This window comes from Scyliorhinus canicula, chromosome 2 (assembly GCF_902713615.1).
Source record: "Scyliorhinus canicula chromosome 2, sScyCan1.1, whole genome shotgun sequence".
Lineage (NCBI taxonomy): Eukaryota > Metazoa > Chordata > Chondrichthyes > Carcharhiniformes > Scyliorhinidae > Scyliorhinus > Scyliorhinus canicula.
Genome location: NC_052147.1, coordinates 26,203,184 through 26,228,279, shown reverse-complemented (window position 1 = coordinate 26,228,279; position 25,096 = coordinate 26,203,184). Strand labels below are relative to the sequence as shown.

Below are 25,096 nucleotides of genomic sequence, written 5' to 3'. Positions count from 1 at the left end.
TCTCGATAGCCAGGTAGATAGATCAGGTCAGAAGTAAAAGCTTCATGGAATCTTCTAAATAATTCTTTGGATTTACTCGAACCTCTAGTCATAGAATTGTTATAGCACAGAAGATGGCCATTCAGCCCATCATATGGTATGGTGGCACAATGGTTAACACAGCTGCCTCAAGCACCAGGGATCCATGTTTGATTCCAGCCTCGGTGGAGATTACACTTCCTCCCCGTGTCTGCGTGGGTTTCCTCCGGGTGCTCTGGTTTCCTCCCACAGTCCAAAGATGTGCAGGTTAGGTGGACGTAGGTAGGGTGCTCTTTCATAGGGTGGGTGCAGACTTGATGGGCCGAATGGCAATCCTGCACTGTTGGGATTCTATCCCTGTGCTGGCCCTCTGAAGGAGCAATTTACCTTGTGCCACTCCCCTGTCTTTTTCCATAGACTGATAAAGTTGTCTTCTTCAGGTTATGATCCAATTCCATTTTGAAAGCCTAAACTGACCCTGCCTCCACCACTTTCTCAGGCCATGCATTTCAGGTCCTGACCACTGATTGTGAAAAAGGATTCCTTGCTGAGAATCTTAGATCTATGTCTCCTTGTTACTGACCCTTCCACCAACAGGAACAATTTCTCCCTATCGCCCCTGTCCAAATTCCTCTTGATTTTGTACATCTCTATCCAACCTTCACTCAACCATTTCCAATGAAAACAATCCCAATTTCCCCAATCTTTCCAGATAACTGAAGTTCCTTTTTGCTGGAACTATTCATGTGAGTTTTTTCTGCACCCTCGCTAATGCTTTCCCATAGTTTCTCAAGCGTGGTGCCCAGAACTGGACGATAATCTAACTGAGGCCAAACCAGGATTTTATACAGACTATCATAGCTTCATTGCTTTTGTACTCTACAACTTTATTGATTAAGTCCAGGATGCTATATGCTTTATTAAAAGCGCTCTCAACGTAGAACATAGAACATAGAACAGTACAGCACAGAACAGGCCCTTCGGCTCTCGATGTTGTGCCGAGCAATGATCACCCTACTCAAACCCATGTATCCACCCTATACCCGTAACCCAACAACCCCCCCCCACCTTACTTTTTAGGACACTATGGGCAATTTAGCATGGCCAATCCACCTAACCCGCACATCTTTGGACTGTGGGAGGAAACCGGAGCACCCGGAGGAAACCCACGCACACACGGGGAGGACGTGCAGACTCCGCACAGACAGTGACCCAGCCGGGAACCGAACCTGGGACCCTGGAGCTGTGAAGCATTTATGCTAACCACCATGCTACCGTGCTGCCCTTTTTCAGTGAAAAGGAAGTCATATTTGAAAATGATAACTTAAATTTCTGGGCACAGACACAGTGGTATCTACTTCAAATAAAATCTCACCAGGACTGGTGATGGTTAATCTTATCCTCCCCAATCTTTTAATCTGGTTCTGTTCATGCAACCACCGTGATTGTTTCCTGCTAGTTAAGGGCAACCATTTTGTCCAGGAATTAAACGTATTTGTTCTAACTTGGACAGTAGGTTAGCTGGCTGCGGCCCCTGTCTCTTCACATGCCAACCAGGCTGGAAGGTGAATCATCCAGATGCTTTTCAGGGTGAGCATTGAGGAGATCCCCCAACGTGTCCTGCCAACTTCAATGATTTACGCACATATACATCTGTGTCCCTCTGCACCTTTAGAACCATACGCTTTATGCTATCTCTGCATTCCCCTTCCCAAAATTAATCACCTCATAACCTCTGCATTAAATTTTGTCTGCCACTTGTCCGTCCATTCCATGTCCATTTGAAGTTCTACATTATACTCATGATTCACTATACTTCCACTTTTTGTATCATGTGCAAATTTTGAAATTATGCCCTGCGCAGCAGGTTCGAGATCAGGAATAAATACTGTATAATATCAAGGAAAATAATGAGTCCACCTTGATCCGTTTACCCGTACACCCAGTCCTTTAGAAATAGTATTCTTCTGAAAAACCTGAAACGTCACTTTAAACACTCTCAGGAGTTAAAAGAAAATTGTATCGAAGCAAGCATTTTAATTAGTTTGAAAAAGCTTCAGCCACTCGTCACCTCAGCAAAACATCAGTAATTTGCATTTTTCAGTTCAGTGGGAAATCACCTCCCGGTCCTGTACACAGGAGAGGGAAAGCAACTCGGGGAAGGGGTGGGTGGTGGGAGGGAACCTAAGTTGTCACTAAAAGTTAGTTGGAGAGAGCTTTTTGATGGCTTTTGAAAACATGGAGAGAGCATGGAAGAATTTAAAGTAGGAGTCACAGCGGGCACAGACATGGTGGTAGAAGCTGACAACCGCTGGTGGAGTACAGAATACAGTAATGTCCCTGCATTTGGAATGACATTTAGAGAAATACATGAACAGTGACGTTTCGAGCAAAGTGCTAACTTTTCATATTGCCTTCTGAATGCCGTCATGTCATGATCATGTGATGCCCAATATATTTTCATGTTGACAGCTTAAGGTTCTGCACCTCGATATCCATAATCATTATATATTCTCAAGCCCTTTTCCCCAAGAACGGATGTCTGAGCAATTTGCAACTTTCAGAATCAACGCTGTCAGATGTTTTCTCAGGTCAACCATTTAACTCTGAAACACAATTTAGTTTAGAGCTTGGAGCTAAATGGAAGGGATCACTGTCAGTTTTTCATTTTAATTGTACTGTTTATATTGCTCATTCTTTATGTGTTGTGCATTTTGTCCTCAGGTTTCACATTTCCTTTTATATTCCTACTCTGGATGTCAGTCCTGCTACTACTGTCACTAACGTCACTAATGCTGCTAATGTCACTAACGTTGCATGAATTTTCGAACAGGGGTTAGAGTGGTTGTTTATGGTATAATCAGTGAGTATTTCATGATTACAATATCAGTCTGGGAGACAGAAAATTTCCTTCCCTTTATACAGCCTTGCAAAAGTCAAGGATGAAGCAAACCCTGGCTTAGATTGATCTGATATTGTACCAAATTGGCGAGATTCAGGCCTTGTAATTGTGCTGTGCAAATTTCAACGTGCAAACACAAGGCATTTGCACAAAATTTCTACGTCTGGGGCCAAAACCAGTTTAAAACTGACTAACCTCGCTATTGAAACAGTGAACAAAGGAATTTTTATGAATGTGTTAAGACCCGTAAGCTAATATTCACATGGCATAATTTCAAGGTATTAAATACTCATTTATCACATAGCTCATTTTACTTTGTGACTACTATAGCAGTACATGAATTAGCAATAACCTCTACAGAAAATTGATACTGTTACTTTTTCATTATAATTCTGTTTCCAATATTTAAAGTTCAATTTGCCTTGCAGCAGCTGAATGACTAACGGCAGACGAACTTTGTTACGGCATACCTCTAATTAAATGTACTATTATATGTATGTTTAAAGAAAGTAGTGGATCTACAACAGCACTGCTCACAGTAAGTTAGGAGACACACTGTTTTATACAAGAGCACCCAAAGAGAACCCAAAGAGCACCTGCTCCATCTAAAGTCAGAGGTGTCTTCTGTGCAACAAGATATCTCTGTTCCACCACCTCCTCCAGGAGAGTGAACTCCCTCAACAATTTCTGTCTCACTACCCCTCAAAATAGGATATTTCCCCCTTGTCGTCTTGCTTCTTGTTCAACTGGTCCTCTACCTGTTTCTAGATTTCTGCCATATTCACTCGCTCTCTCTCAACAACACCACTGCATGAGTGCAGCTAAATGCCAAATAAGAGGATCCCTGTCCCAACCTCTTATGTTTCACAAATCACTAAATGTAGTCATTTTCAGTCTGTCTTTTCACAATCTCCACTGTGGTTAGATACTTGTCCAAAAAGGTTAGACTTTTGCTAATATGTGTGAGGTACACCACGGGTTCAATGTAAAAACATACAAGTTCTTTTGTGCATGTGGTAATTGCTGAGAAATGTAATTATTTTAATTGTAGAATTTTACAGCACAGGAGGCCACCATTTGGTACCAGTCCTTTCTAGGCAGTATTCATTTTTGTCCCATTCCCACCCTTTTTCCCTAATATGTTAACTTTCTTTTTCCAGATTTTTACCCACTTCCCTTTCACGCCTTTTACTTCCATAATGGCTTTTGGTAGATCATAGATCATAGAATTTACAGTGCAGAAGGAGGCCATTCGACCCATTGAGTCTGCACCGGCTCCTGGAAAGAGTACCCTACCCAAGGTTAACACCTCCACCCTATCCCCATAACCCAGTAACCCCACCCAACACTAAGGGAAATTTTGGACACTAAGGGCAATTTATCATGTCCAATCCACCTAACTTGCACATCTTTGGACTGTGGGAGGAAACCGGAGCACCCGGAGGAAACCCACGCACACACGGGGAGGATGTGCAGACTCCGCACGGACAGTGACCCAAGCCGGAATCGAACCTGGGACCCTGGAGCTGTGAAGCGATTGTGCTATCCACAATGCTACGTAGATAAGTAAATAACAAAACTTTGTGCTAAAAAAAAGACACCTAATTGCTTTTCTCAAGCATACGATGCCATCAAAGTCTAGGATGCTTAGCGCCAACCTAAGGTGTGTTGGATAGTTTGTGAGGGAGCTGAGTGGTTCTACTAGCCCCAATTTATGGGTAAGGCTGAGTTTTATTTAAATGTTAGGTGCTAAACATTGCATTTTATGCATACAGTAAGCTGTCATGGCATGTCATACTACTTGTCAGAACGTGAAGTCGTTTGGTGGAAAGTGAATGAAAAGGGCCTTGTGGCGAGGAAGAAAGATCTTAGGCAATATGATTAGTGCACAACAAAAGGGTAATCAATTAGAAGGGAGAAAGGTACAGAACCCAAGCCAATGAAGTGGAAGAAAATCAGCAAAGTGATCAGATGTGATGCACAGAAATGTTTAATTAGAAAGATTACTCAACGTAAAGTCAAAACAGCAGAGCCAAAACTCTCAACGTAATAAAGCAATAAGAGATTTATACCATTATTTCCAATGAGGGTGCTAATACAGTCCTGCCGTTTGTAGCAATGTACAGATGGAGCCGTAGTTTAAAAGACATATGGCATTTAATTTTTACCAAATGGATGGTGTTCATCCAAGCTGTTTGGTGTTATTTATTTAAGTAAAATAACTCAGTCAGTAGCAAATTAAATGTGGAAAGAAATTCCGATCACTGCTTCATCTGGCTACATCCTGGTCATCTGCAACAAGCTGTAAAAATATTAGGCTTCAACAAGGAGGTTGTGTTCATCAGTGAGTGTCGTGAAAATCCAACAAAAGGTCACCCAGTGAGGGAACGTCTGGAACTGTGGAATAGCAATGCTCAGGAAATGATGATCTTTTCAGCATCCTTCCCAAGGTCACAAAAGCTGCTTGAGCTACCAAATCCAAGTGGGTGCATATGAACTTACTGAGATATTGATCTCACAGCGGAGTCACTTTACTGTTAGTTTAGAACAGCTGGACAATAAAACTGGAATTCCAAAGATTAGCATGTTCAGTTTTATCAAAGGAGATTTGTGAAACTGTTGATATGCTCTGGAATAGCAAAAACAGAGCGAGAACAAAAACTCGACAGCCACCTACGGCAAAATGGTCACCCATTTATCTGCCCATGCACGACTCATGCCCCACACATTGCCAGCCTCAGATTTGGTTCTTTCCTGTTTTTGGCGCCTCATTGCCCAGAATTGTCATGGGGTTTTCCAAAGGCAAATTGGAAGGAATCTGGGAGAAATAACATGAATGGTTAAAAGTGCTGATTTTATGCTGTTTACTCAAGGCTTTCAGATGATCTTGTTTGAAGTTCTGCGGGGCAAATCATCCATGGAAATTCTGGGCCCATTTCTTTGATGATGTTAGCTTGTCTGTTAGTGAATGTGCAACACCTGATTCCTCTGCCAAGGGGCAAATTTGTCATTTCCTATTAAAACATTTTAAATACATATTACAAACAGAAAGATCAAGCAGAATTGGGACTCTGCATTTGGCCTGTGCATACCTCAGCCACGGAGGAGGAAGAAGAAATAGATCAGTCTCTTTGCTGTACAGTTGCTTTTGTTAAACACTATTCGTGAGGATGTTGTAAGAGCAGGACGTGAATTACTGAAGATCCAGCCTGATTTCTTCACACGTGAGTATTTTGTGTCGCTAGTTAAACTGCCAGACTGGTGTGTGTGTGTCTGTGCATGTCTGTGTATGCATACGAAGTGCCTTGTGTGCTCACACATTAAGAAAAGCCGTTTGCTAAGGTACTGACAGTGTGACAGGAAATTTGTACAAGCAGTTTATTTGTACATGCTTGTTCCGATTTCCCTGGATGTTTGTAGAAGTCTGTCCTGATTTATGGCTAATTTCTTCGAACACTGGGAAATTTGCAACGGCTCATAAAAATCACTGCCTGTACAAATTTCCTACCACACCAATAGCTATTGAACTCTACCCCAGCAAGAGGCACTGATGTAAGATAGAGAGAGGGGGAGGGGAGGGGATAACTGGGATTTAAATAAAATTCACGGAGACTTACGATAATTGTGATTTGTACTCGATAAAAATATTTTTATTAGTCGAGATTTAAAACAATTTCAGTTGATCGGGTCAGGAGTTACAGGCTTACAAATAGGGCATAAGGCTGTAAAAAAGTAGGCAATAGATTGACATTTTTGTGAAGGCACTTGCAATGCACCACATGTTTAATTGTGTTTAAATATTAAAGATAGTTGATCTTGGTTGAGGAGTGCACCTGGAGGGGGAGGAGATGAATCTGAGAAAATCATGTGGCTCGCTTCAAGGCTACTCTCAGGAATTAGGAACATAGGACTTCAGAGCAGGAGTAGGCCACTTGGCTCTTTGAACTTGCCCCACCATTCGATAAGGTGATGGCTGATCTAACTGTGTGGCCTCAACTCCACTTTCCTGTGTGTTGACTATAGACTTCCTTGTCTATCAAAAATCAATTTAACTCAGCCTTGAATAAATTCAATGACCCAGCCTCCACTGCTCTCGAGGAAGAGAATTCCAAAATCTATGTCTTAAGAGGGAGACCTTTTATTCTTGAATCGTGTTCCCTAGTTTAATGATCCAACATTGCTCCATAACAATGGTAAATAGATTGTTAGGATTGCCAACACTCCAAGTTTGTCCTGGTATCTTCTGGAATTGAACACTAATCTACAGAACTATTGAGAGCAACCAGGAAAAAAATCAGAGGGACAATGAAAATATTGAGATGGGGGGAATTTTCCACCCCCATTTTCGGGAGACAGGAATGACAGAGAGGGCGGAGAATCAAGCGGGAGGCCTAAAACAGGCTTTACACCGATGGCATTTCCCCACTCGATTGTCCCCACCACCCCATTTACATCTACTTGAGTAGATTATACCACCATGTTAGACTGTCCATTCTCCCTTCATTACAGACAGATGACATTGTGCTAGTGAGGGTACAGAGGAAATTTATAAAGATGTGCCCAGGATTGTACAATTATAGCTATGAAGAAAGATTAAATAGGCTGGGCGTGTTCTCCTTAGCACGGAGGAAGCTGAGGGGAGATTTGATTGAGATGTACAAAATTGCGAAGGACCTGCAGAAAGTAGATGGGAAAGACCCATTTCCCTTCACTGAGAGGTTCGTGACTGAGGGGCAAAGACTTAAAGTGATTAGTGGAGAGATTAGAGTGGCGATTAGGAAAAGTCTTTTCACCCAGGGGTTATAGAGGTCTGGATCGCACTGCCTGAAAGGGCAGTGAAGTTATAAAGCCATAATTAATTTTAAAGATGTCTAGATGTGCATCTGAAGTGCTGTAACCTGTAGGGCTCCAGACCAAATGTAGGAATGCGGGATTAAGCTGGATGGCCTGTGTTCCAGCCAGCACAGACACAAGAGACCAAGTGGCTTCATTCTATAACGTAACCATTCTGTGGTTCTATGACACCGAAGGAGGCCATTCGGTCCATTATGTCTGTGCCAGCGATATGGAACAAAGCTGGGTATATACGTTTGTGGTACAGATCAGCTACAATTTAACCTTACAGGTCAAAGGGATGAACGGCCTACTCCTGTCCTTGTTTTCCTCCATTCATGGCAATGCAGCGGTTCTGTTTTTTAAAAAATTAGGGCGTAGGTTTGTATTTTTCAACAATCAGATCATGGACTGGGCGGTGTGTCTCTTCATTGCAATAGGTTCTGGGCAAGATTGTATCAATAGTTCTGGTTTGCTTTCTGCAGCCACCCCATAGAAGTTTCCATAGAGTTTTGACTCAAATAAAATAAATGTGCTTTGTGAGCCAACATTCCATGGAAAATTAGCACAGCAACACAGAAACAAGTCAAGCCAGTTCTTTTTCCCTTCTCATTTTTGGACTTTATTTTATAGTCTGGCCAAAATGTCTACATTTTTAACAGATGTAACTGGTTACTTTGTACATTAAACATTGTGTATTACAGAGTTCATTATTGAAGCACATTACTCAAAACAAAATTTGACTTGGGACATTTAAAAAAAAACTTGCCTCTATAATGCATGGATGCGTAAATATAGGTCATAATAAGTTAGTTAGCCAGTAGCCATATAAGCGCAGTATAAGCATAGCAAGCATAAGAAACTCCATTAGTATTTTATTGCTGAGATCAGTTCATGTTGATAATCAATATTTATAGACTTGAGTTTGAGCTCAATTTTAGAAATCTTCAGTGCACAAGGAGAGATTCTCATTCTGACAGTGACCTCAGACGAAGGGACTAATCGATGTACAGTCCTATGTACTGTTTTACATCTTTTTGGGTCGCCTGTGGTGAAATTTAGGTGAAAGTTTATGGTTCATAATCCCGACAATGAAGCCATGAATACAGCCAAGAACAACTCTGATTATTGCAAATTTAGAACAAATCCAGAGATTTAAGTACAGAATGTGGGCTGTCTCTTCAGCACAGCATTGAAGGAGTCGGGCACTGTTGAAGATGCCTTATTTTGCAGGAGTTTGTATTCAAGACTGCCGTCTCAAGGGAAGCTAATAGATCCCACGTCACTAATGAAAGAGCAAGGGAGCTGTTCCAGTCTTCAGGTGAACCTTTTGCCCTCCACTGACATTGGGAAAACAGGCTCACAATTAAGTGATCTTACTTTTTGTGGAGATTAGTGAATTGAACACCAGATGAGCCTTTATTAAACATTTAATAGGAACAGATAACAGCACTTATTCAAAACTCTTATTCATGAACAATACAATATACTTTCCCTTAACAATAGCGAATGGAGGGATTGTTTTATCTCCGAAAATCACGTTGTACTTCCGATCACTGTACATTAGGGAACACAAGAATATCCATGGCAGATTAAAATTAGGCCATGGATGAGCATTCTCTGGAAATGATTGAGTTTAACATTTACTTTAAGGTAAGACAAACTTAGTGGGCTGGATTCTCTAATATTGGGGCTATGTCCACACGCCGGTGTGAAAAGCAGCGCCAACCACTCCGGCGTCAGCGGTCCCCGAAAGTGAGGAATTCTCCCCTTCCTAGGGGGCTAGGTTGGCGCTGGAACAGCCGGCGTAATTCCGCACATGTGCGCTATGGCCGCCGTATTTTCACGCATGCGCGGGGTTTCCCTTCTCCGCATCGGCCCTCGGGCAATATGGCGGAGCCTTACTGGGGCCCGGCGTGTAGTAAAATAGGCCCCCACGGAACCAGCCTGCCCGCTGATCGGTAGGCGTGGCCCCCCCCGGGGTCGGATCCCCCCACCACCATTCCAGGACGCAGACGCACCTTCCAGTTCCCGCTGTGTGGGACCTAAGTAACCCACTCCCACAGGACTCAGACAAACCCATCGGCCACTCAGCCCATTGAGGCCTGGAGAATTGCCGCGGGTGGGGGGGGGGGGGAGAGTTGTCAATGGCCCCCAGCCGACGCGGCGGGCATTTCGCGGGCACCTGAGAATTGCCGCCGGAGAATGGGGAAGCCAACGCCGAGGCGGCGGGGCATGGTTCTCGCGTCCCACCGGGGATTCTCCTACTCGCCGCCGGGTCAGGGAATCCCAGCCAGTATCTTTTGAAAAATTCATAATTTAAAGTAAGATGATTGAATGCAGACCATAATTCATCATATACATTTCAATACAGCTTTAACCAACCACCAATCACATGAATCAGTGAATACTTAAACTGATTAAGATAAACAAGAACTCAGGAACTGTAGTATATAGTCAACGCAGACCATGAAATCACCACAAATTCATGTGATAGAGGATTAACAGAGGATGTTTCACAGTGAAACACTAGTCTTATGTTTACTTTTTAATATTAATTCAAGGGATGTAAGTAGGCTTTTCTGGCTAGGCCATCAATTATTACCCATCCCTAATTGCCCTTGAGAAGGTAGTGGTGAGTTGCCTTCTTGAACTGTTGCAGTCCCTGCTGTGTAGGAACACCCATAGTGCTGTTAGGAAGGGAGTTCCAGGATTTTGACCCAGAGACAGTGAATGAACGGCAATTTATTTCCAAGTTCGGATGGTGAGTGGCTTGGAGGGAAACTTCCAGGTGGTGGCGTTCCCATGTGTCTGCTGCTCTTGTCCTTTTAGATGGTAGTGGTCATGGATTTGGAAGGACCTGTCCAAGGAGCATTGGTGAGTTCCTGCAATGCTTCTTGTAAATGGTACACACTCTGCTGCCACTGTACATCAATGGTGGATGAAGCAAATGTTTTTCGACGGGTTGGCAATCAAGTGGGCTGCTTTGTCCTGGATGTTGTTGAGCTTCTTCTGTTGCTGAAGTTGCACTCATCCAAGCAAGAGGAGAGTATTCTACCACAATCCTGACGTGTGTCTCATTTATGGTAGTTAGCACTGCTGACTCAGAGTGCCAGGGACCCAGGTTCGATTCCGGCCTTAGGTGACTGTGTGGAGTTTGCATGTTCTCACCGTGTCTGTGTGGGTTTCCTCCAGTTTCCACCCACAGTCCAAAGATGTACAGGTTAGATGGTTAGGCCATGCTGAAATTGTCCTTTTGTGCCCAAAGATATGCAGGTTAGGTGGGATTGGAGTGTTTGGATGGTGGAATGTGTTTAGGTAGGGTGCGCTTTCACAGGGAATGTGCAGACTCGATGGGCCAAATGGCCTCCTCCTGCATTGTAGGGATTCTATGGCTTCTATGGACGGGCGTTGGGGACTCAGGAGGTGAGTTACCCACTGCAGGATTCACAGCCTCTGACCTGCTCATGCAGCCTTGGTATTCATATGGCTAGTCCAAATAAGTTTCTGGTCAATGGTAACCCAAAGGATATTGCTAGTCATTTTGTAACCAGTGTAGTATTGCGGTCAGCTTTGTTAGCTGGATTTAGGGTCACTCTGCTGATGTGAAGTTGCGTTAGTTTGAAGCTCAAAGGCATGAAATGAATAAAACAAAGGGATCATTTAGAAAAATAACACCTCATTATAATCTACATGATCCTAATACATGCCCAGCAAATGATTATCACAACTGTCTGGGTAGTGTTTTCTACTGTGCTGCAGAATATTGATATACAACCCTCCTCCTCCACCCCCGACCCCCACTTATCAAAGATATAGCATTTTCAATTCTGATCAGCTGGGAGTCCGGCTTTATATTTGGGTGGACGTATGCAAACCAATATTGATACTGGGTCTATAATGTTTGTTGATACAATTATGTTTCTGAAGACAATTATGGTTCACATTTTGCCAAACTAATAATGGCAAGAGATTGGTGCTGGGTGATATCTGGTAAAACTGACAGCAACTTTTGTCCTCTGCCAAATCAGTCAATGTTGCTGTCAGTGCTACCTGGCTTCTCCACAGAGGGTGCTGTTTAAGTCTTTGTCAAAGGAATCTGCACACAGAACCATGTAAAAGTGCAAGTTTAGGCTAATTATCGACTGTTCCCGCAGATTAAGAAGCTAGGGGTTGTTCAATAGGAGTAACTGAATTTTCAATGGCATAATGTGGTGATTATTATTGCTGCAAAACCTCTCTCCCTGAAAAAAATAATTTTATGAGAGTGGTGTCACATTGTAAAAGAAAATTATTGTTGCGGATTTAAAAAAAAAATGAGAACTGGAATCATTTATTTAGCTTTCTGATTTTCTGTTTTGTGTTCCTCCCTTAATCCCATGTGTTTGTCTCAATCTTTTTTCGCTTCCCGTACAGTGATACAAATGTAACTTATATTTGCTTTTCTAAATAAAAAAAATAACTTCCTGGTTTGCAGTCTGCGTGTCTCCCAGAAATGTTCAATCTGATTGATTGAAGAATCTCCCTGCTGCTTGCCCTGCTCACAGATACCGCAGTTCTCCTGTAGAGGGCACCACATTAGAAAAACTCGGAAATCTTTGCCGACAAGTCCACAAAATGTCTCTGGACAACTGTACATTCCGTTGCTCCTTTCAGCAAAATCCAAGCCCAAGGAATTTTCTTAACTGTTCCTTCAAAACTCCCAGTAAATCTTCTCATTTGAGCAATGTTCAAAAAAATATACATTTACGTAACTGTGGTGTTAATCTGATTTCCAGAAACCAAGCAAAAGACACTAGCTTTGTGTTCTTATTGGTGTTTCTTCTAATGGCTACCTATGCTTTATGACCACACCCTAACCAGCCCTGGGTGCAACTTCACCTCTGAATTACCATGAATAATGGTAATTTATTTATTTATTCTAATTTTTTTTGTTATAAATTTTAGAGTAGCCAATTAATTTTTTCCAATTTAGCATGGCCAATCCACCTAGCCTGCACATCTTTGGGTTGTGGGGGCGAAACCCATGCAAACACGGGGAGAATGTGCAAACTCCACACGGACAGTGACTCAGAGCCGGGATCGAACCTTTGACCTCGGCTTGTGAGACAGCAGTGCTAACCACTGCGCCACCATGCTGCCCCGTAATTTATTAATATGTAACTACAATATTGAAGTCTTACAGGGCAGTGGGTAGCGTTCCTGCCTCTGAGCCTGAGCTCTGTGTTGGAGTCCCGTTGGAGTCCCATCCCAGGACTCGATGGCCAAGGAAGATGCGTTCATAACGCAGTCAGACAGGTTGAGAGTCAACCTGAAAATACTTCCAAACATGCAAATGACTGGCGGTTAAGAGTGAAAGAAATTCCTGGTCAGCCATGCTTGATATGGCACCTCTCATCCTATAAGCCTCAGGCAATAGACCAGAGACCTGTTCCAGAAATAACTAGTTATGGAAACAGACAAAAGCTTGCCTCCGTACACCACTAGGTTTGCATACATCCACCCAAATATTACTTTTAAACAACTCCTTATCCATCACACTTCATATGCTACATGCTGTGTAATGGAAATGTTTGTGTTCTACATAGAAATCAGCATAAAGAAACAAAAGATAGTCAACCATCATTAAATAGACAACTGATCATCCCGTATCTTTAGTAAGTTAATTAACCTTTGCATGAACTCGTCAAATGTTTAATTAAGGGGATGCATACCTATACTTTTGGAAAATAATACCATCAAATGAATTTTAACTGATATAATGTGCGTTTTTACACAACAATGACGCCATAAGCGTTTTCACAGGAAATGTTATTGTAAAGTGTTTTGAATCTCAAGTTTCACACACCACACTTCAAAGTATCAGGGAATTATTTAATTCTTCTTATCTGAATCCAGGGCACTGTTTCAATGATTAAAAAAGGCAGCCTGGCGGACTAATGCAACCTGAGAGATAGAACTGTCATTGAGGTTTGGGAATCCTTCTATTCAAGTTCTTGCAAGCCAACACGAAGGGTGGTCCTGGCTGAATTTGGAGTCAGAAGTCTGCCAGTGTTTGGTGTTTCTTTTCTCTAAAATGTATTCATTCACAAGACATGGCTATCACGGATGGCACAGTGGTTAGCACTGCTGCCCCACGGCGCCGAGGACCCGGGTTCGAACCTGGCCCCGGGTCACTGTCCATGTGGAGTTTGCACATTCGCCCCGAGTCTGCTTGGGTTTCACCCCTACGACCCCAAAGGTGTGCAGGGTAAGCAAATTGGCCACACTAAATTGCCCCTTGATTGGAAAAAAATAATTGAGTACTGTAAATTACAAGAAAAATATGGCTACCACAGGCAAGGCCAGCATTTACTCCCCACCCTCAAATACCTTTGAGAAAAGTTTGGGGTGGGGGGTTGGGGGGGAGGGTTGAGCAACCTTGTTGACCTGCTGTAGTCCGTGGGGTAAAGGTGCAGCCTCTTTCAAAAGCAAGAAGCAGAGCCAAACACAAGAACAGGTAATCCCAAGCCAGCAACTATCTGCGGATTCCTGCTTTATTGTCAGTTGAATCCTCTGGCCTTAGATCACCGATACCAGAACCCTAACAAACACCACAGTTAATTAACACGGTCGCCAACGCCTCCAAGGACAAGGTATGCCCACAAAGCTGTTAGTGAAGGAATTACAGGATTTTGACCCAGTGATGATTAAGGAACAATACTATATTTCCAAGGAAGAAGGGTATGTGATCTGGAACAAGATTTTACAGATGGTGGTAACCTCATGCTTCTACTGCCTTTAGGTGCCAAGAATTCATCGGGAGAAGCCTTGAGCCACAGAATTCCTACAGTGCAGAAGGAGGCCATTCAGCCCATCGAGTCTGCACCAATGGTCTGAAAGAGCACCCTACCTAGGCTCACTCCCCAGTAACCCCACCTAACCTGCGTATCTTTGGACACTAAGGGGCAATTTATCATAGCCAATTCACCTAACCTGCACAACTTTGGACTGTGGGAGGAAACTGGAGCACCCGTTGGAAACCCACGCCGACATAGGGATGATGCCACTATCAATTCACAAGACACACGATTTGAAGTAAACTGTTGTTTTAATAGTCTTACAACTAAACCAGCCTGAGACCAGAGGAACTGAGAGCAGGCTTACGGCTGCAGTACTTTATACTTCCGGTTAGTGGGAGGAGCCATGCGTGGAGCCATTGGCGGAGCAAAGGGTGGAGCCCAGTACAAACTCCTCATCTTCCCCTATGGGCAGAGCCGCGCAACGGCTCACATGCAGAGCCCACAAGGACACAATACAACGATGCGTATAATTCACCACAAGGGACAAAGCACAAACTCCACACAGACAGTCTCCCAAGCCGGAATTGAACCCGGGTCCCTGGCGCTGTGAGGCAGCAGCGCTAACTTCTGTGCTACAGTGGCTGCAATCTATCTTGTAGATGTTGCACTGCTGACAGTAACGGAGAGTGAGCATTTGAGGTAGTGGACAGAGTATCAAATCAGTGGACTGCTTTGCAAAGATGGTGTTGAGCTTTGAGTGTTGTTGGAGCTCCACTCATCCAGGCAAGTGGAGAGTATTTAATCTCAATGACTTTTCGATGGGGGAAAAGCTTTGAGGAACCCAGAGGTGAGCTGCAGAATATCTTGCCTCTCACCTGCTGTCACATTCCCATCAGACATCAGCGCAAGCCTGGTGTAGATGCACCACGCTGGCATGAGCTGCTTCATTAAGCCATTCATCCCATCATGCCTGTGACGGCTTTTTGAAAGAGCAATCCAGTTAGTCCGGACCTCCTGTTCTTTCCCCTTGGCCCTGCAAATTTCTCCCAGTAAAGTTAAGATTTCTAATTAACATCTTGAGCAGCTCCATCCAATTTACAGGCATTATATTTCAATCTCTTCCATTTGATTTAATCCCCCAGCCACTGGCCATGAAGGAAGACTCCCACAGATAAATGTCATGTTGATTTACAGTTTTAACACGGCAGCAGCAAAATATTACACTAATGGTTGAGAAAGCCATTGATAATGAGAAGAAATCAATGAAGGCACACCTCTAAATCAGCCACTTCCTTAAAATAATGAAACATGCAGTGCATATTAGACTAATATCATTGGGGTATAAATAATAAGTAACTTTTGGCAGTGGATACTGATGTGACTATGCAAGTATTGTTGATCATTTTCCCTTCAAAAAAAAATGCAGGTAATTAGGCATTATCCTGGACTTTGATTTTCCTCTATCCACGTCATCCCCAAGGCATGGGTCAGATGGAATACACCCTACTGCGGCATATCTGATTTGGCTCGATTCCAACATGGATTCATTGGCTGAGCATTCCCCAGGTACAGGTCTGCACTTAAAACTTAGGGTTGGCGCCTGCAGCAGAGGAAATGACCATTGGCTCGAGCCTTCTGGCTACTGCACAAAGACAGCTGCCAGAAGGCTTCAAGAATTCCATCAACATACTCGGATCTGAGTGGGATCGAAAGAGGACGTGAAACCTACAGCACAATTTCACCTGGGCCGTGTTCCTCATGGGTGTATGAGCAGGGAGATGTGCAACTGGTTAAAATTGATTGCAGTCACTAGTCGCTTGCAATTTGCTCATCTTCTGTTGAACAAAATTCATGGTACAGACTGCTATTTCATTCCGAATCAAGAGGGTTAACTGCTTCATTGGCTCTTTCCACTCAGTCAAAAATACAGCAACAGAGCAGGAGGTCAGCGAATCATGTTTTGTTCATGACTTTGTGCATTCACATCTGGAGCTCCAGTATTTTCCTCAAAGCGTTACAAGTTCCCAGTGTATCTGGGCACTCTGCCTGATAGACACATGGCGTTGGTACAGTATCAACACTTTCAGTATAAAAGAGGCATTATACTGATGTGTTTGAACATCCACAGCTAAATTCTAATCAGATATTTCACTGGAAAATTGTATTTGTCTCAATGTATGGGAAAGCAACAGTCTTTTTTTAAGGTGGGCCATGTTTATTTTTATAACATCATGCTGCCTTCTGTCAAAGTAGTGGAGGCCATCACCGACATGTTGCTTAGGATGTAGTGTAGCTGGTGGCACTGTAGCACAGAAAGGCATCGCTGCCTCACAACGCCAGGGACCATGTTCGATTCTAGCCTTGGGTGACGGTCGGTGCACATTCTCCCAGTGCCTGCGTGGGTTTCCTCCGGGTGCTCCGGTTTCCTCCCACAGTCCAAAACTGAGCAGGTTAGGTGGATTAGCCATTCTAAATTGCTCCTTAGTGTCCAACGGTTAGGTGGGGTTACTGGGTTGCAGGAACATTGTGGCAGAGTGGGCCGAGGTAACCTTTTGGCGGGTCAGTGCAAACCCGCTGGGCCGAATGGTCTCTTTCAGCTCTGCAGGCATTGTATGGGCCACCACCCTGTGACACCCATCCCAGAACATTGCCACATCCGAAATGGGACATCAAACTCTGGAAAAGTGTCTGTTTTTATTTAAGGTAATCATTCCCTTCATAATTCACAATCAACTCTTGGAAAACCAAAAAATAAATTTATGCCTATGAAAAAAGTGGTCTCTTGTATATTCCTCACGGTTTCGCAATGTAATAAACAGAGAATGTGGCATAATAAGGCATACATGTTCAGTGGGATAACCTGCACTCTGTCTTTGAACAAAATTGCAACTTTGAGCATGTCTGCACTTGTGTATTGTCTGGGACATTATGACAAGATCTGGGTGTTTGCCACCTCCTTTGCCAACGGGCAATTTGACATTATTTGAATGTCTTGACATAAATAGTACTGAAGTAACTTAGTCTGTTACTTCAAGCATCTGCTGTTACTTATGTGGTTTCTTCATTCAGAAACTATGTACCCACAATAGGAAACATTCAGCACTATTCCTCACTTGCAGAGATTAAACCCACTATCATTATGTAAAAATGCACAGCAGGATTCCACTGTTAACATTGGTAATAACATTCTGGCTTTCTTCTCTCAGCTCTGCTCAGCTACGTCGGGTTCTCTCTCTGCTTCTCATTTCCTGGACTCGTGACTGAAATTTACACTCTTGCCACACTGCAATATCTTTTCAATGTTGCCGCAAGATGTTATTATGCGCAGTCTCAACACAAGCCGGTTATTTCTTTTGTTTTATTTGGGTGAGCTGTCCATAATTAAATCAACACAAATATTTTGCACAGAACAACTGCTATTTGTCTTGTCCAGATTACTAACGTTGAAAATTCTCAGAGTTTCATCTGGAGCGCGATGATGATATGAGCCTTTCACTCAATCAGCTGTCTTCAAGTTTCTGCTCCAAGCGGGCCTCCACCATGTGTTTTCAGCTAACCCTTGGAGCATTGGAGCAGAAACAATGGCTCAGATATTGTAGGTCAATTGGCCTGTTTCAGTACAGTACATTGCATGTAATTCTATGAAAGCTTAGAGTATATTACCCTCTTGCTGTCAAATATCACTGCTGAACAGACTTGGACCTTATCCACGGCCACATGCTCTGAATATACAACTAGAACATCTGCATACCTGAAAATCTCCTGTCCGGACCCATTGGATGCATTTGGAATGAACTTGAAACTGATCTTTATCCAGGAGATCAATAGGATACTTATAGCTTTTGGCAATGATGTAAAATAAATTTAAAATTCAAAAAGAAATTAGGGGTGGCATGGTAGCACAGTGGTTAGCACTGTTGCTTCAGAGCTCCAGGGTCCCAGTTTCGATTCCCTGTTTGGGTCACTGTCTGTGCGGAGTCTGCACGTTCTCCCCGTGTCTGTGTGGGTTTCCTCCAGGTGCTCCGGTTTCCTCCCACAGTCCAAAGATGTGCAGGTTAGGTGGATTGGCCATGTTAAATTGCTTTTAGTGTCCAAAAAGGTTACGTGGGGTTACTGGGTAATGGGGATAGGGTGGGAGTGTGGGCTTAAGCAGGGTGCTCTTTCCAAGGGCTGTTGCAGACTCGATGGGGCGAATGGCCTCCTTCTGCACTGTAAATTCTATGATTCTATGATAAACAATATTGGATTATATTCCCATTTTACGCCCCAGCTGACTTCCTTTTCCATAGACTTCAATGTAAAAAAAACAGTGCATTATAGGCAGACAATCCAATATTGACCATCTTAAACTATGGTCACAAGTTAAAATTACTTTTACAATGCTTCGTCATTGAAAATATCAAATGGTAAAAAAGGAAGAATCAAATGGCACAAGGAGCCTTTGGCTCTGTCACCTTATCGCCATCAAGTTATAACAAAAGGCAAGCGCTCTAATCAGGAAGACAATATTTTTGCCAATATTGTGAAAGATTCTGGGGTCTTCCAATCACTCCCTCAAAATAAATCTCAGAACTGCCCCCATAACCAATGAGCTTCATTAAGATGGTGTTGAACCTACAATATTCTACTCCGATGTGTTTTTCATCATGTGGAATTTCTTTGATCTCAATAGCAAAGTAACCATTTTCTCTCAGAAGAATGTTTGACACTTTTGTTTTATGTTTTCAAATCTTTAACACCACTTCCAGCTAAATATTCATGCAGCCCTTTTGCTGGTAAACTCAAAATTAATAGCTTTTGTTGAGACTCTGTTCAACATATCCATTACTCTGAGAAAAAAACACTGTTTCTTCTCATCTGCAGGTTTATTAAGGTGTGTTGAGGTTGCCTTCATGTTTCTAGATTTGGTGGCTGCAGTCCAAGCTAAACAATCTACTTAAATCTACATCATCAATGCCTGTCAGTATTCTGAAGACATGGATTATGCTTTAAGCTACTTTCCGCCAGTGGAAAGTAAAATAACTCTTGTGAGGCCCTCTTCATAACTTAGAATTTTAAGATGCAGAATAATCCTTTTCACTCCCCTGTGAACTTTCACCGTCAATGTCCTTTTAGAAGTAAGGTGCTTGCTATGTTATAATTATGGTATGAACAATACATATACATAGATACATAGTGCATTCGGCCCATCGAGTCTGCACAGACACACTTAAGCCCTCACTTCTACCCTATCCCCATAACCCAATAATCCCTCCTAACCTTTTTAGAAACTAAGGGCAATTTAGCATGGCCAATCCACCTAACCTGTGCATTTTTTAGATTGTGGGAGGAAACCGGAGCACCCGGAGGAAACCCAGGCAGACACAGGGAAAACGTGCAGATTCCGTATAGACAGTGACCCAGCGGGGAATCGAATCTGGGACCCTGTCGCTGTGAAGTCATAGTGCGAGCCACGTGTGCTACCATATGATCATTAGATGACAAAAATAAGTTGCCTCATCTAATATAATCAGGTCACCTCAGGTGTATCCCAGTATTTGATAAAACTCGTTGGCAAGTTTCATACTGACCAGATATATTCAGGAGGTGGTTTGAGTCCTATGCTACTTTCCATTGAACAAATTAACATCCATTCGTGATGAACATCTTTTTTGTTCCTTGATTGAGTGTGCCTTACAATTGTTAACGTAACATTGCATCTTCAGTTCCGTAGACTTACTACTTAATTATCCCAATCCCATTGAATGAGATGAATTACGTTTGTGCCATCAATTTGCCTTAGTTGATGGTGTCCTGCAGTCAGAAGGTTTAGTGCAGTACTAAAGGAGTACTAAATGCATTGTCAGCAGTCCAGTTCTTCAAGTACAATGTAAAACTGAGTCTATTAGTTCAAGAGGTATTAAAAATGCAATAGTAACACTTAGACAAGCTAGAGTTCACATTATTCACATTCTGGTCCATCTCCAGTTCCACATCCAATTATTCAGTTCTGTTTTATTCAAATAGAGCGACTGTACAGGATTAAGTAAGACTGGTTGAGTTCACATATACTTGTGTATGTTGTTACTGACTGCTAATATCGAACACTTAACCCCACTACTGAAACTTCATGCAATATTTCTGTAACAGAAGCAGAGAAATTTCGGGTTTGAATCCAAAGGAACTATTTTTGTATGGATTATTTTACTGTATACCTTGGGCCAATGGCAACACGAGGAAAAGCTTTTTTAAGCAGCAAGTGGTTAGGATCCGGAATTCACTGCCGGAGTCTGGTGAAAGCACACATTTTCAATCGTGGCTTTCAAGAGGGACTTTGAAGAGCGCCAGAAAGGAAATGATTTGCAGGGCTGCAGGAAAAAGGGTGAGAGAGGGTGTATGTCCAGCTGAATTGCTGTTGCAGAGAGTTGCCATGGAATTGATAGGCTGAATGGCCTCTTTTCATACTGTGACCATTCTGCGATTCTTTTCATTCGGACAGGCTTTTGCATTCCCAGGCAAGAGGTCTTTTTTTTTGCGCCTCTGCTTTTGCTCATTAGTTTCACGAGGCACGGTTCCATCATTACCAGAAACACTTGGGTAGTTTTACTAAGTGGCTGATTCTCTGCGTTCAACTTTGGAGGCCGAGTCCACTTGCATAATTGTTGACTTGACATAATCACATTGTGATTTTCAAAGTACTTTATCGTATCCCTAATGACCATTTCTACTGGTGCCAGGCTAACCATCTATAAGAATAAGCAAAATATTTGCGGATGCTGGAATCTGAAACAAGAGGAGAGGACACTTGAAAATCTCCACAGGTCTGGCAGCATCTATCAGGATAGAAACGTTAATTCTGTTTCCCACCTGATAGATGCTAGCAGACCTGCTGAGGTTTTGCATCGTCCTCTTCTTGTTTCAAACAATGGAAGCGTTTCATTTACTCCCTTCCAATCCATGAGCACCGATATGGTATCTAAGGAGTTTTGAAAGATCACAACCAAAATATCTCTGCAGCCATCTATTTTAGAGTTTGAGGCAATTTGGCAGCTTTTGGTCCCATTAACTGAGTAAATAAAGTTCTAATTATGAGCACTTGACTTAGCAACATGAACGGCCAAATCTCCTAGTATTTTTCATGTTGTACATTGTAATTGGATTTGACCAGGTTGTAATGGTCCCACAAATTCAAATCAAAGAAATTGCAGATTCGGCTGTCGATCCAAAATGTTTAACTTGTTTCTTCACACATTACTTTGAGAATTAGCACCTTGTTGTAGTTTGATTGCACGCGCATTTAAACATTTCGACACTACTTTGTTACTCTGCATATCTTGAAGAATGCGAGGAAAAGCAATTTCAACAATTCAGAAATAAAACGGAAATATAGGGCTGGATTCTCCAAAAATGAGATTATGTCCCCCACGCCGGCATACAAACGCTGGCGTTTCACTCCAGACTTTCCTAAAAAAAATCAAGACCAATTCACCTACCAGCAGGGGCTGGCAGGGACCCGGGAAGCTTCATGCTCCATATGACCTGCCCGATCACCGCCCTGGCCACCCATAAGGCCCACCTCCCGGTGCTTGATCCCCCCCCCCGCCTCCCACCAGGGCAGCCGCGAATTGAGTCCGCAATCGCCGCACGAGAGTCCCGACCGGCCAGACGTGGTTAGAACCATACCATCGGGAATTTGGCCGGTCGGGACCGGAGTATCGCTGAGAGGGCCTCTGGCAATGGCCCTCCAAGCGTACTGCATAATTCGTGCGCTGGAGCAACGCCGGGCCCGATTCAAGTGTAAACGACGATTCTCCGCCCCTGCGTCAAACGGCGCAGGGTTAAGGAGAATCCAGCCCGTAGAAATATAGAAAATAGGAGTACGCCATTCGGCCCATCGAGTCTGCTCGGCCACTCCATAGAGTCCCTACAGTGCGGAAGGTGGCAATTCAGCCCAGCAAGTCTGCACGACCCTCTGAAAGAGTACCCCACCTAGGCTCACTTCCCGAACCTATCCCTGTAACCTCACCTACTCTGCACCACTTTAGACACTAAGGAGCAATTTATCATGGCCAATGCACCTAACCTGCACATCTTTGGAATGTGAGAGTAAACAGGAGCACCTGGAGGTAACCCATGCAGCCACTCAGAGAACATGCAAACTCCTCACAGACAGGCACCCAAGGTCGGAATTGAACTCAGGTCCCTCGCGCTGTGAGGCAGCAGTGCTAACCAGTGTGGCACCCTTTCAATATGATCATGGCTGCTCACCCAACTCAGTAACCTGTTCCCGCTTTTCTCCCATATCCTTTGATCCATTTAGCCCTCAGAGCTATATCTAATTCCTTCTTGAAAACATGTAATGTTTTAGCCTCAACTGCTTTCTGTGGAAGAGAATTCAACAGGCTCACCACTCTCAAGGCAAAGAATATTCTCGTCATCTCAGTCCTAAATGGTTTACCCTGAATCCTTATCTTTAGACTGGTTCTGGACTTCCCCAGCAATAGGAACATCCTTCTTCCATCGACCCTGTCTCATCCTGTTCGAATCTTATAGATTTCATTCTTCACAACTCCAGCAAATATGATCCTAACTGACTCAAATCTCTCCTCATATATCAATCCCACCATCCCGGGAATCAGTCTGGTAAACCTTTGCTGCACTCCCTCCATAGCAAGAATAGCCTTCCTCAAATAAGGAGTATAATACAGCACACAATATTCAAAGTGTAGGTCTCACCTGCAGCAAGACATCCCTGCTCCTGTACTCAAAGCCTCGCGCTATGAAGGTCAATATAATACTTCCTTCTTCACCGCCTGCTGCATCTGCATGCATACTTTCAGCGACTGGTGTGCAAGGACACCCGGGTCTTTACACACATTCCCCTCTCCCAATCCTTAGCCATTCAGATAATAATCTGCCTTCCTGTTTTTGCTACCAAAGTGGATAACCTCACAATTATCCACATTATACTGTATCAATCCATCTTAAAACACTATCCCAATCCTATGTGCTTCAATTTTACAAGCTAATCACTTGTGCGGAATCTTGTCAAAAGCCTTCTGAAAGTCCAAATAAACCTCATCCACTGGCACCGACTCATCAACTCTACTAGTTATAGGGCAGCACGGTGGCGCAGTGGGTTAGCCCTGCTGCCTCACGGCGCCGAGGTCCCAGGTTCGATCCCGGCTCTGGGTCACTGTCCGTGTGGAGTTTGCACATTCTCCCCATGCCTGCATGAGTCTCACCCCTACAACCCATAGATGTGCAGGGTAGATGGATTGCCCATGCTAAATTGCCACTTAATTGGAGAAAAATAATTGGGTCCTCTAAATTAAAACAAAATGCTTTCCCTTTCGTAAATCCAAGCTGATTCTGTTCGATCGTACCTCTGGGCATGATTTGAGAACCATTTTTCACCCAGCAAGGATTCATGCGGGCTGGTTAGAGAGCGGGAGAGGCCTAAACAAGGAACCGTGCCAGGCACTCAGCGGTTTGCGATCTAACCGGCCAGCTCTTGTTGGTGAGATTCGGACCCGCCCATTAATAAGATAGCTGCTCAATCTAATGGCCTGTGATCAAACCAGCTCCCCAGAGATAGGTCATGCAGGTGCCGATTAGTACTGGTGCACACATAATGGGGGTCTCCCAGGCCATTGGAGGCTCTTGGGTGGTTGGGCAAGGGCAGGATGGCTCCCTGGCTCTCCCCTGGCACCTAGGCACCTTAGCACAACCAGGCTGACCACTTGGCACTGCCACCCTGGCACTGCCAAGGTGCCTGTGTGGCATTGCCGCACTGGAAGGAGCATTTCCTGGAATGTAGGGAGGCAGTGCCATGGTTCCCAGGTGTTAGGGTGGCACTGCCAAGGGTCAGGGCCTGAGGGGAGGCCATGACCATGAAAGGAGGGATGAGGGGGGGTATGAAGAGTGGGTGGGTGAAGGGTGGATATGAAGTGGCCTCCGGAAGGTTGGGGGATGAAGGGTGGGGGCCCGAAAAAGGGTTTGGAAAGATCTGAAAAGAGAGGCTACTTCAGCGACCTCATAGTGGGGTGTTCTCAGTTGGGACAGTGTGCCTATCCACTGTCATCCTTCTAAGTAACATTCCCCAATCCATCATAGCAAACTTGTGTCTCATACCATTGCAGATTCCTTTATCTAATAGTCTCAGTATCAACTGCATCACTCTCCATCTTGATGAAAAATACCATCACATTCTGGTCGCTATTCCCCAAGGGGCGTCACACAACTAGATTGCAAATTATTCCTTTCTCATTACACAATTCTCAGTCTAGGGTGGCCTGTTCTCTAGTTAGTTCCTCAATGTATTGGTCCAGAAAACCATCCTGTAGATAATCCAGGATTTCCTCCTCTATGGTATTGTTTTTAATTTGATCTGCCCAATTTATATGCAGATTCAAATCACTCATAAGATGTTCCTTTATTGCATGCTTCTCTAATTTGCTGTTCATTGCCATTCCCAATCACCACTACAGTTTGGAGTCTATATACAACCCCCACAAACATTTATGTCCCTTGATTTTTCTCAGCTCTAATCATACAGAATCCACATCATTGAAACCGATAT

General features: G+C 43.5%; 1 protein-coding gene and 1 long non-coding RNA gene across 3 annotated transcripts in view; one reads left to right on the top strand and one right to left on the bottom strand.

The window, feature by feature from the left end:
* LOC119951524 overlaps positions 1-25,096 on the top strand; it is a 69,399-nt gene that overhangs the window by 732 nt on the left and 43,571 nt on the right. The window contains exon 1 of one of the 2 annotated variants that reach the window (XR_005457642.1): positions 5,933-6,144. The exons of the other annotated variant lie outside the window; for it this stretch is intronic. This is a non-coding gene — a long non-coding RNA (uncharacterized LOC119951524). Of the gene's footprint in view, positions 1-5,932; positions 6,145-25,096 lie in introns of those variants that run through there. 2 annotated transcript variants of the gene reach the window in all.
* The window catches only part of si:dkey-87k14.1 (leucine-rich repeat transmembrane protein FLRT2), a 58,322-nt gene that overhangs the window by 11,533 nt on the left and 21,693 nt on the right, over positions 1-25,096 (bottom strand). The gene's annotated exons all lie outside the window — the stretch shown is intronic.